We start from the raw sequence: 11665 nt of genomic DNA, 5'->3' as shown, positions 1-11665 counted from the left end.
ATACTAACTACAATACAAGGCAAACTGACCAGTGCCATCTCAGAAGAGGGGCAAGGAGGGTTAGAGAACTCTGCTGGGTGCTGTGGGGAATGCAAATCTTGCTAGACCATGGTACCTGCCCTGAAGCACCCATGGCTTAACAGGGAATAAAGGGTAGATGATATTAAAATCTCAAAGAATATATATTGCATCCAAGAGACAGGAGGCACTCTGAGATCAGAGTTGGTCTCAAAATATATACACATTAACAATACCACTAACATCTATTATTGGGGGCTTACCATGAGCCAGGCATGGTACTGAGCCCTTTACTTGGATTGTCTCAGTCCTTCTAACAACCCAATGAGATCAGCAGGAACCTGCTGGTTGGTGGGATGTGCTGCTGCTCTCCTTGCACCCCCTGCCTTCCCCCACCTCCAGCTCAGAAAAGAGGGCAGCTTCCCAATCACCCCAAACCCGTTCCAATAGCCAGCTCAGTCCTTAAGAAGTCATGGGTGTCTCTTGAACAAACCCTTGCTCTGAGAAACAGGTGTGCCAGTTATCCTGCCAACAACTTAAGAACAGAATGCAGTCATTATACATTTCTGATTCATCCAAACTTTCTTTCAAGAGACATCATGTTCTACCTAAAGGAGGACCTTTTTGTGCTCTGTTTCATACCACATGAAACATTTTGGTCTTGGCAATTCTCTTAATGTGGCAGGGTGGTGGCAACATTTTTATCCCTATTCTGCTAAAGGAGAGACTTGGTGCACAAAAAGGCAAGAGATGACTTGAAGGTTGCTGCATCAGGAACCAAGCCAGGAATAGAAGGCCGTGCTCCAGACTTAATGGTATCATTGGTAACGCCCACTGAGCAGGCTCATCCCTCAAATTCACAGGGCTACTTCTGAGCCCTCTGGGCCTCAGGAACTGGAAGAGCCACAACAAAAATCAGTTCATACGACTTACAAATCCTCCCAAGCTGCCTAGAGCTTTCAGAACAAAGTCCCTTTAGATCAGCTCACGAGAGCTTTAAGAACTGGTCTCTGGTGACTTCTCCAGGTGCATCTATTGCTAGGCCCCTCTGACTCCCTTAGCTCCAGTCAGTCCGGATGACCGGCAGTTCTCCAAATACACTGTGCTGTTCTTCCCTGTGCTCTGACCTTAGCATAGACTTTGCCAGCTTTTCCCCCTTCATCAAGTTAATTCTTATTTGTCTTTCAAAGCTCCACTGAAGCATCTCTACCAGAGCCTTCCCTGGCACTTAACCCCCTCTATGCTGTCCCCACCTGGTTGTATACTCCCCTGAGCTTCCCCAGCATTTTGTGCTCTGCCTCTACAAGGCTGTCTCTCCCATAGACTGGACACTCCTCAGAGACACAGGTCATATCTTACTGGACATTGTATTCCCAGGGTCCAGCATGAAGCCCAACACAGAGAGAGAAGATACCAGTGACTGTTGAATAAATTCCTCTTGGATGACTGCTCAGCTCAGACCACCTGTGTCCGCAAACATCCCTTGTACAATGAGACCCAGCCCTGGCAAACCCATCGGGATTATGACCCAGGCCGGCCCCAGGGAGTGGCCATTTCGCTTGTTCTTACTGCAGAGGCTGCATGTGAAAACAAAGCCAAGGAGCCATCAGAGGAGGCAGCCGGTCCAGGGTTTGTAAGCAGAAGGAACTGAGACAGCGAACAAACTTGGGGAGCAAAACAATTATTTTTACCAGCCTGGCACATTCAAGCTCCTGTCTTGGCTTACCAGGGCTTAGCATTAAAAAGATCTCATACGCTATCTAGTAACTAGTTTTCAACTGTACTTCAAGAACATCCCAACAGTTCCTAGAAGTGGGGATCCTGGGAGCCTGGTCCTTATCCCCAACTCAACCAGAGAGAAGCAAGGTTTTTGTTTTTGTTTTTTTACTGGGCTTCCCATAAGCTGTCATTTGAAGAAACTGTTTCCAAGAAAGACCGAAAAAAACCTGGTCAAGTTTAACCTCCCAGCCACCACAGCAGCCCTGCCTACAGCATCTCCAAGCCATTGGGCAACTGTTCGAAAACTTCCAGGGACTGCAAGCTCTCTACCCTGCTAGCTGACCTGGGCCCTGCAGAGACAGCTCTGAGTATTGCAGGTTTGTCCCCACCATGCACTGAAATCTAACCATCTCTTCCTCCCCTCACTGGGCTTTGTTCTGCCCCACATAGCTGGAGCCTCCCAGAAAAGTCTGTTGGCTTTTCTACCCCACAGCATCTCCTGCTGATGTGTGAAGATAGCTCTCAAGTTGCCTTGGAGTCTTTTCGGCAAATGGAGCAAACTTCTGTCTTGCCTTATATGACCCAAAACCCCAGCCCCTGCTTCTGGACAAACTCACCAGTGTCTGCCTCACTGTTGGGGCCTGGAGTTAAGCCAAAGATAATCTTGTGGGGTGACCAGAGTGGATTTAGGATGGAAGTCCTTTGGGAGTTGGCCTGGCCCACTCCGAAGTCACCTCTCCACTTTGCCTCTCCACCGTGCCCTCCCCTCACCCTCGTCCCCACTTCCACCCTCAGCTGTCTTCCCAGGATCTGCTGTCAAACATGGCCTTTCCTACCTGGAACTCTTGACTTTTGGGTCTCTACACTTATCCCTACATCATTTCATCTGGCTGGTTTCAGCCCAGCATTCCCATCACATCTTGATTTGAACCTTGCCTGTTGCCCGGAACCCGTGTCCCTCCCTACAGATGTGATACTCGCTTTTCCTTGGTGCTCTTCTACATCTGCCATGGCAGTAATCAGAGGTAATCAGAGGTGTCCCCTCAAGAGTTTCACTTACTCCACCCCCTCCCTCCCCCCCACCGCCACACACAAAAATCCTTGCCTTGGTTTGAAGCATCACTACTGGGTCATGTTTGACTTTTGGTCCATTGTGATCCCCAGATCACTTTTGTTATTGTTCCAACATTCATGATTTGGCGTGAATCCCCACTTTGTATTCTTATTTCTTCAATCTACATTTATTTTCGCATTTTGGCCCTGCTTCTGGTCAGGTGGGAAGAAGCTGACAGATCTTATATTTTGACACTGATTTCGCAGGGGAAAAGAGGAAGCACAGAGGTGTTTTCCTGAGTCTCACTTGGTGTATGATTTCCAACAGACTGAGATATTTGCTTCCGCTACCTAAGTTTCTTCCATTTGATGTTTTTCAACAATACTATGAGGATAACATTACTCCCATCTTACAAATGAGGACACTGGGGAGACAGCATCGTAAATGTTAAGAGTAAGGACTAAATTAGAATCTCAGCTCTGCCTTTGGAAAAATTAATCTCTCTGAGCCTTTTTTTTTTAATAAATTTATTTTTTGGCTGTGTTTGTTTGGTCTTCATTGCTGCGTGCGGGCTTTCTCTAGTTGTGGAGAGTGGGGACTACTCTTCGTTGCAATTCAGGGGCTTCTCACTGCGGTGGCTTCTCGTTGCAGAGCATGGGCTCTAGGCGCATGGGCTTCAGTAGTTGTGGCACACGGGCTCTAGAGTGAAGGCTCAGTAGTTGTGGCACATGGGCTTAGTTGCTCCGAGGCATGTGGGATCTTCCCGGACCAGGGCTCAAACCCATGTTCCCTGCATTGGCAGGCAGATTCTTAACCACTGCGCCACCAGGGAAGTCCTCTCTGAGCTTTTGTATTCTCACCTGTAAATTTAAAAATTAATGGTCCTATCTCAAAAGTTAAGAAAATAATTAAATGATATATGTAGAGTACTTAGCTCTATACTTCACACATAATAAAAGTACAGAGTAGTAGCTGTTAGGTTAAGTTCTTTACCTTTTCAAGGCACACGTCTCCTATATAGACGAGGTGGGAACTTCTGCTTCTGGAACATAGATCTTCTATTTCTAGAACACAAGTTTCTGTTGTGCTATTTTTCCTGCACTGTATTGCCATTTTCAGAAATTCTCTTCCAAGAATTTAAAGAGGCTTGAGCAATAGTAATCATGCCAGAGAGCATGACATTAGGAATTGGGGAATCTCAAGGCTGGATTCACAAGCTGGCGGGTGGGAGCAAGGAGGGGAAGGCTGGCTTAAGCCCAGACCAGAGCATACAGGTTGGAGTGACCACTATTTCTCTCTCGTTAACCACCAGCTGGCTGGAACCAGTGCCCATACCTGGACAAAGAAAGGGAAGCGTGAATGCAGGACTCAGAGCTTGGGAGCTGACATCTGGGTCAGGAGCCAGGTGGCACTTGAAGTTCCAGGCCAAGGTGCAGGGCCTGCCAGATTATTTGGCTTATCAGACCAAGTTACTCCTGATTACAGACCACTACTTACTTAATTCCTTGTCGACTCACTGCACATAACAGTTGGCAGCTTAAAGAGACCAAAACCTGTAATTTACCCACCTGGCTGGGCATCAGAAACACCTGAAGAACTTGCCAAAGATGTCAATTCTTGGGCCCCACCACTGAAATATGGATTATTTGGGTCTGGGCCTGGAAAACAATTTTTTTTTTAAATCTCTAGGTAATTCTGAGGCTCAGCCTGGTTTGGGAACCCCTGCAAAAATTAGTGATTTTATAGCTGAGGAAAAAGACCCCAAACCAGGTGAAATGACTTCCCCTACATCATACAGGGTATTGGTAGCAACATTCCTTCCATCCTTTTGTTGCAAATTTTCTCTGCACTTTCGTCCCAGGCAACGCAAGTGGAAGATATCTGAAAAATAAGGATTTGATTATTATTTGCTTCTAGGGACAATTTCTGGGAAGAGGCTAGCTGTTCCTAGCATGTCTTGGGTGAGGACCTTGAGGGACAACAGAGGAAAGCAGAGGCCTTCTGACTCTTGAAGTCCAGATAGCTTCCACATTCAGTTATGAGAGCTGAGAATTCCCCAGGCCCATGACCCCTGGAGCCCAATGCTGGATTATCTGTTGCACTGGATTATTGTGCCTGGCCCCTGTAGCTGCATGGAGAATTGTGTGTTGCCTGTGTAGGCTGAAGCTCTCCATCCATCGTATGTGCATTTGCTCTCGCCTGTGGTGAGGGAGCAGAGGCGGATGATGTATGGAGAGCTGGGCAGGCAGCAATGATGGAGAATGGATGGAAACTCAGCTACAAAGCTCAGCTGGGAGACTCACACCCCACTGGAGCTGGGATTGATTGGCTGGAACTTTCTCGCCCTTCTCACTTTTTCTCAGAGACAGCAGCCTGCAATGTGTCCTCTGGGTGCCCCGGTGGAGAAGGAATTGCTCTCAAGGTCAAGGAAGCTCTGGATATCTCAGAGGTGATCTACCACGTGCCTTATTCCCAGAGGCAGACAACCCTCCACCCTAGGAGCCAAGTGACCCTCCAGTAGCCTTCTGTTTCCTGGACCCCTTCTCTCTGTACTTGGTCTCCTTCCTATCTCCTTCTCCTTTTCTACCCTCGGCTCACACTAAATGACGTTCTTTCTTGGGTGCTATCTGTATGGAGTATGACCTGTCCCAGCAGATTTTGCCAGGGTATCAAAGAGTAAGCAAGAAATCTAAGGTGGTGTCAAGGTTACTGAGGACGGTTGATGATCTTAATGCTGTTAACTGCATTAACACGGATCCAGGTACAAATGTCTGCATTCATCTACCTTCCCAGAACACTTTTAGAAAAGTGCCTACCCCCTTTCAAATTTGTTCTCCTTTCCCTAGCCTACAGGGTGGGTCATGTGACTACATCTGCTAAGCGCTCAGGCAATGTTGGGCAAGGGGGTGGACCATGAATGGAGTTGGGAGGCGTGGGTTTGAGTCCCAACTCTGCCACTTTCAGGCTGTACCCCTTGGCCAAGTCATTTCACCTTTTGCTGCCAATACTCACCTCCCATGGTTGTTGCAGGACTCAAAAACGTCTGGAGTGATGAAAGCACTTTGTGAATCAGAAAATTCCATACAACAGTCAGCTATTGCTACAGTGTTCCAGGGGAGAAGGTAAAATAAATAAGAACCCACTTTTAAGGGTTTACAATCCAAAGGGAAGACAATAATCTCATGGGCTTAAGCAAGGAGCATTTCTGCAAAGCACTAAGAACTTTCTGTGCCAAGGGCTCCCCCCTGAGGAGGGTTGGTTCCAGGCAGCTGGCATAAGGCAGGAAGACTTCCTGGAAGAGAAAAGCACACGCCCTTAGTTCTCTTAGCCTTGGGCAATGCTGTGCTCCTACAGATGCTTCTTGAAAAAGGCCCAAATGCAGCCCATGACCAGCTGGATAACAACTTCTGGAAGTCACAGGCTGTACTTGCCATGGAATCCAGACTCCACGGAGTGCAGTGTGGGTCTCCACCAAGAAGTAGTTCCAGCCCACTGCCTGAATTGCTGCTTCCTGGATGTGGGGGACACAGCTTTCCCACTTCCAGGAAATGAAGCCATGATGTCACCTAAGGGTTCTCCCAAAGAGAACTGCAGGGCAGAGTTTGGAGTGTCATCCTAACATGTCCAAGGCGTTCTTCCCCATTAGGGGGATTGTCTTTCTCTCTTTCATGCCCCTCCATCCCTCCCTCTGGAGGGAAGGACAACTTAACAGCTACAGAAAGACAAATCTCCCTCCTTCCCAGGGTTGATGAGAGGAAGAAAAGACAATGCATCTCCAGCACAGGTGTAGAGACGGTTCAGAGAATGTCTATCATCATCAGTATTTATCTGTGGGCTGATCCCTTTTGCTTCCTGCTCCTCAGTTTTCTCATGTACTCTGTTGAGATTAGACTGAGTGATAGCCAAGGACCCTTCCCCTTTAAGAACCACCCCATCTCTGACCTGCTGCTTACTAAGCATCTTCTGCAGCCTCAGTCTTATGAGCTATGAAGTGGGACGCCTGGGCCTAGTGGAAGTTCCTCAGAAGACTGAGGCTTTGTCATCATCTACAAAGCAAGGGCAATATCTGCACCTGGCCCCAGTACAGTGCCTGCCATCTAATGAGCCCTCAGTAAATACTTATGGTATAAATGAATGAATGAACAAATGAATGAAATAGATATACTGTTTCCACCCCACCATGCTGCCTCTGTAAGATGTTAAAACTATACTAATTTACCACTTTTATTATTAGAAGACATCACCCTAGCCCTCTTGAAAGTCCCCCATTTTTACCCCACCCCACAAGTACCAACAGTATGGGGAACAGGAAGAGGTTATCTTAGTCCATCAGGCTGCTATAACACAACACCATAGATGTGGTGGCTTATAAACAACAGAAATTTATTTTTCATAGTTCTGGAGGCTGGGGAGTCCAAGATGAAGGCATCCACAGATTCAGTGTCTGGTGAGGACCTCCTTCCTGGTTTATAAACAGCTGTCATCTCACTGTGTCCTCACATGGTGGAAGGGGGGAGGGAATTCCCTGGGGTCTCTTTTATATGGGCACTAATCCCATCTCTGAGGGCCCTACCCTCATGGCCTGATCACCTCCCAAAGGCTTCATCTCCAAATACCATCACAGTGGGGGTTGGGTTTCAACATATGAATCTGGGGGGACACAAGCATTCAGTCCATAATAGAGGTTCTCAAACCTTAGTCTTCTATATAAACACCACTGGGGAACTTGCTAAACGGCAGATTCATGGGCTCACCCCAGAGACACTGAAACAAAATCTTTGAGAAGAGGCCCAGAAATCTGCCCTTAGTGTGGTTCCTTTTTTAAACATTTTATTGTTGAAACATTCAGACATTGAGCCAGTAATAGCATGAAACCAGGTCCCTATGATCCAACATTTAAAAATTTCAACACATGACAATCTGGTTTCATTTATATCCCCACCCACTTTTCCTCCAAATCCTGGATATCATATTGTTTCATCCATATATACTTCCATTTATATTTCTAAAAGACAAGTACTTTTTAAAAATTCCTAAAATAAATGACAATAATTCCTTAATACTATCAAAAGTGCAGTCATATCCAAATTTCCCCAATTGTCTCATAACTTTTTTTAACATTATAGGAATTTTTATTGAAATCAGATTAAATTTATTCACTAACTTAGGGGACAATCAACATCTTTTTTTTTAATTAATTAATTTTTTGGCTGCATTCGGTCTTCGTTGCTGTGAGCGGGCTTTCTCTAGTTGCGAGCGGGGGCTACTCTTCCTTGCAGTGTGCAGGCTTCTCATTGTGGTGGCTTCACTTGTTGCAGAGCACGGGCTCTAGGCGCATGGGCTTCAGTAGTTGTGGAGCTTGGGCTCTAGAGTGCAGGCTCAGTAGTTGTGGCGCACAGGCTGAGTTGCTCGCAACATGTGGAAACTTCCTGGACCAGGGCTCGAACCGGTGTCCCCTGAATTGGCAGGCAGCTTCTTTTTTTTTTTTTTTTTTTTTGGCAGGCAGCTTCTTTACTGCGCCACAAGGAGGGAAATCCCAACATCTTTAATAATGACAGTGTTTCTATCTGAGAATGCGTATCTTTCCATTTGCTCATCTTATTTTGTATCCATCAGTGTTAAAGTTTTTTCGTATAGGTTTGCATCTCTTGTTAGATTTATTATTAGTTATTTTATCATTTTTTGTTACCATTGTAAGTGGGACTTTCTTTTTCCATTATATTTTCCAGCTAGCTGTAGTTTGAATATATGAAAGCTATTAATTTATGTATATTTTTGTACTCTGCTACCTTACTGAGTTCTCGTATTGTTTATAGTAAATTTTTAGTTGACTTCTTGCATTTTCTAGGGAGACAACCGTATTGTCTGCAAATAATAGCATTTTCCTTCTTTTCCATTTTTACACTTCTGATGTCTTTCTCTTACCTAATTGCATTGGCTATTACCTCCAATATAATGTTAAATAATAGACGTAGGCATCCTCATCTTGTTTGTGACTTTAGTAGAAATGATTCTTGAATTACCGCTTAACAATTAGCCGTTCTTAAAAAAATAAATATTAGTACCATAACTACTCCATTTGGCTCTGAAAAACATATATTCTATCACATTAGGAAAAATGCCCTTGATTTCTATCTTATAAGAGTTACTTTTAAAAATCAAGTGTTGATTTTGTCAAATGTTTTTCCTATACATATGGAGATGATAATTTGATTTTCACCCTAGATCTATTAATGATGAATTTTATTAATAGTGTTCCTAATATTTTGGTGGTTTTAAAAAAAATTTAAGTTGATTTATCATGCTGTGCTAGTTTCTGATGTACAGCAAAATGATTGATATATATATTTTTTTCAGTTTCTTTTCCATTAGAGGTTATTAGAAGATATTGAATATAGTTCCCTGTGCTATACAGTAGGTCCTTGCTGTTTATCTATTTTACATATAGTAGTGTGTATCTGTTAGTCCTATAACTTTTCTTTTTACAGTTGGTTTGTTCAAATCAGGATCCAAATAAGATCCATACCTTGCAACTGGATAGTCTTTTAAGTCAGTTTCTTAAACTCTTATTTTTTAATAATTTTAGAGTCACATAAAAGTTGCAAAAATGATACAGAATTCCTGTGTACCCTTTACCCAGCCTCCTCCTATGATAGCCTTACATAACCATAGTAGAATTATCAAAACCAGGAAATTGGCATCAGTACAATACTATTAAAACTACGGACTTTATTTGGATTTTACCAGTTTTTGTATGTACTCATTTTTCATTTTTTTCCTTTTGTATATAAGTCTATGAAATTTTATCACATGCATAGGTTTGTCAGGATACAGAACTGTCACCCACAAAGTCCTCTGTGCTATCTTTTTTTAAATTTTATTTTATTGAAGTATAGTTGATTTACAATGTTGTGTTAATTTCTACTGTACAGCAAAGTGATCCACATATATATATACACATATATATGTATATATATTCTTTTTCATAGTCTTTTCCATTATGGTTTATGTGCTATGTCTTTATAGTTGCATGCACCTTGCCAACTCTAACTTCTGGCAACCACTGATCTGCTCTCCATCACTATAATTTTGTTATTTTGAGAATTTATGTAAATGAAATCATATAGTATATGACCTTTTAAGGTTGAATTTTTTCACTCAGCATAATGCCCCTGAAACCATCCAAGTTGTTACAAATATCAATAGTTGATTTGTTTTTATTGCTGAGTAATATTCCATATTGTCACTTTTAACTAATAGGTGTCCCTTCATCTCTTTTGTTTTCTTGCTATTTATTTACTGAGAATCTAACCTATAGAATTTTCCTCATTCTGGATTTTGCTGATTTCATCCCCAGTGTCATTTCACTTGTTCCTCTATTCCCAGTCCTTCATATAACTGATAGTTAGATTTCCAGGCCTAGTCAGAATCAGATGGTTCTCTGTAAGGAACCTCCATCCCCACTGGCAACTCTGAGGCACGTGTTACTGAACACACTTGGAGAAAGGATACTGCGGAGGAAGGAAGAAAATGCCATGGGGACTGGGGCAGTCTGAGGAGGCTTGCCTGTAGGAGAAGGGCTTTGAACTGGGGTGGTGCTCCAGGCAGGCAGCTTCAGAGGCTGAATGTGAGGCAACACTGTGGCAGAGGAGGGGTTAGGGTTGGACAGAACGTCCTGTGCAGGCTTCGTGGTGGGTTCTATGGAAGGCTGAGCCTGGGACACTGGTGAACCTCCCCCCACCCGACTATCACCTCCACTCCTGGGACACTTCTGAGCTGAGAACAAACCCAAGTGATTGGAGGGCGTGCACCTGGGGGAGGGGGCAGTGCCTAGCAGGGCCATGTTGGGGGTCAGGTCGGGGGTCTGTGAAATTGTCCTAAGGCCCCTATGCACCCAGTCTTCCACCACAGCCTCTAGAGGTCTCCTTGCCTCCAACTCAAGAGGTGGATGGGGAGCTGAGTGGGAGGAGGACCTTGGAGCATGGGCAAGGTTCTCAAGGTCAAGAGGGCACTCCTGCTCTTCAAAGGGACTGAAACCCTCTGAAGCCCATGTCACAGGGGGGCTGTGCCATTTTTGCTTGCACACTTCCCTCCAGAGAAGTGAGTGTAGCCATCCAGGCTGCATGGTTGGAGAGCTCTGATGTGCCAAGGGTCTCCTCGTGTTATCCTGGTCTCTGTCCCATGCCCTCCAGGACCAGAGAAATAAGTGCAATCCCTCTTCTACACAAAAGCCTGCAGGGTGCTTGAAGGCAGCACCCCCAGAAAGACTGGCTGCACCCTTCTGCTGCTTACGAGGACTAGCATATCTGATCCTCACAGCTCTTCCATGGGAGGCTTATTATTACTATTTTTGTTGTTGCTTCTTTGTTTTGTTTTGTTTTGTTTTGCCATGCCACTCAGCATGTGGGATCTTAGTTCCCCGACCAGGGATCGAACCCATGCCCCCTGCAGTGGACACGTGGAGTCTTAACAACTAGACCCCCAGGGAAGTCCCAGTTGTTGTCGTTTCTGTATTACAGAAGCGGAAATAGGCTCAGAGAGGTCCCACAGAATTTTGATGTACATACTTCTCAACCTTGTCTTCCCCTGTCACATTCCCTTGAAACTTGTCTTCTTCAAGCTAAAGGAAGTCCAATCTTAATTCCTCTTACCGCCATGAGGGTGTCCTTTGCTTTTCCTCAGTGTGCCAGGATGGAAGACCCAGGATGGGAGATCCTGCCTTCTGGGCAGGGAGGGGCAGAAACTGAAATAGAACCTTTTCTTGGGAGAGTGAGGAAAAGGTGGGCCCCATCAGACTACAGGAGCAGCCAGATGCCTAGTGGGGTGAGCTGGGACTACTGTTGCTCATTCTGGGAGAAGTTTGGGATTGGGGGG

This window comes from Hyperoodon ampullatus, assembly GCF_949752795.1.
Source record: "Hyperoodon ampullatus genome assembly, chromosome: 2".
NCBI lineage: Eukaryota > Metazoa > Chordata > Mammalia > Artiodactyla > Ziphiidae > Hyperoodon > Hyperoodon ampullatus.
This window is presented reverse-complemented; position numbering follows the sequence as displayed.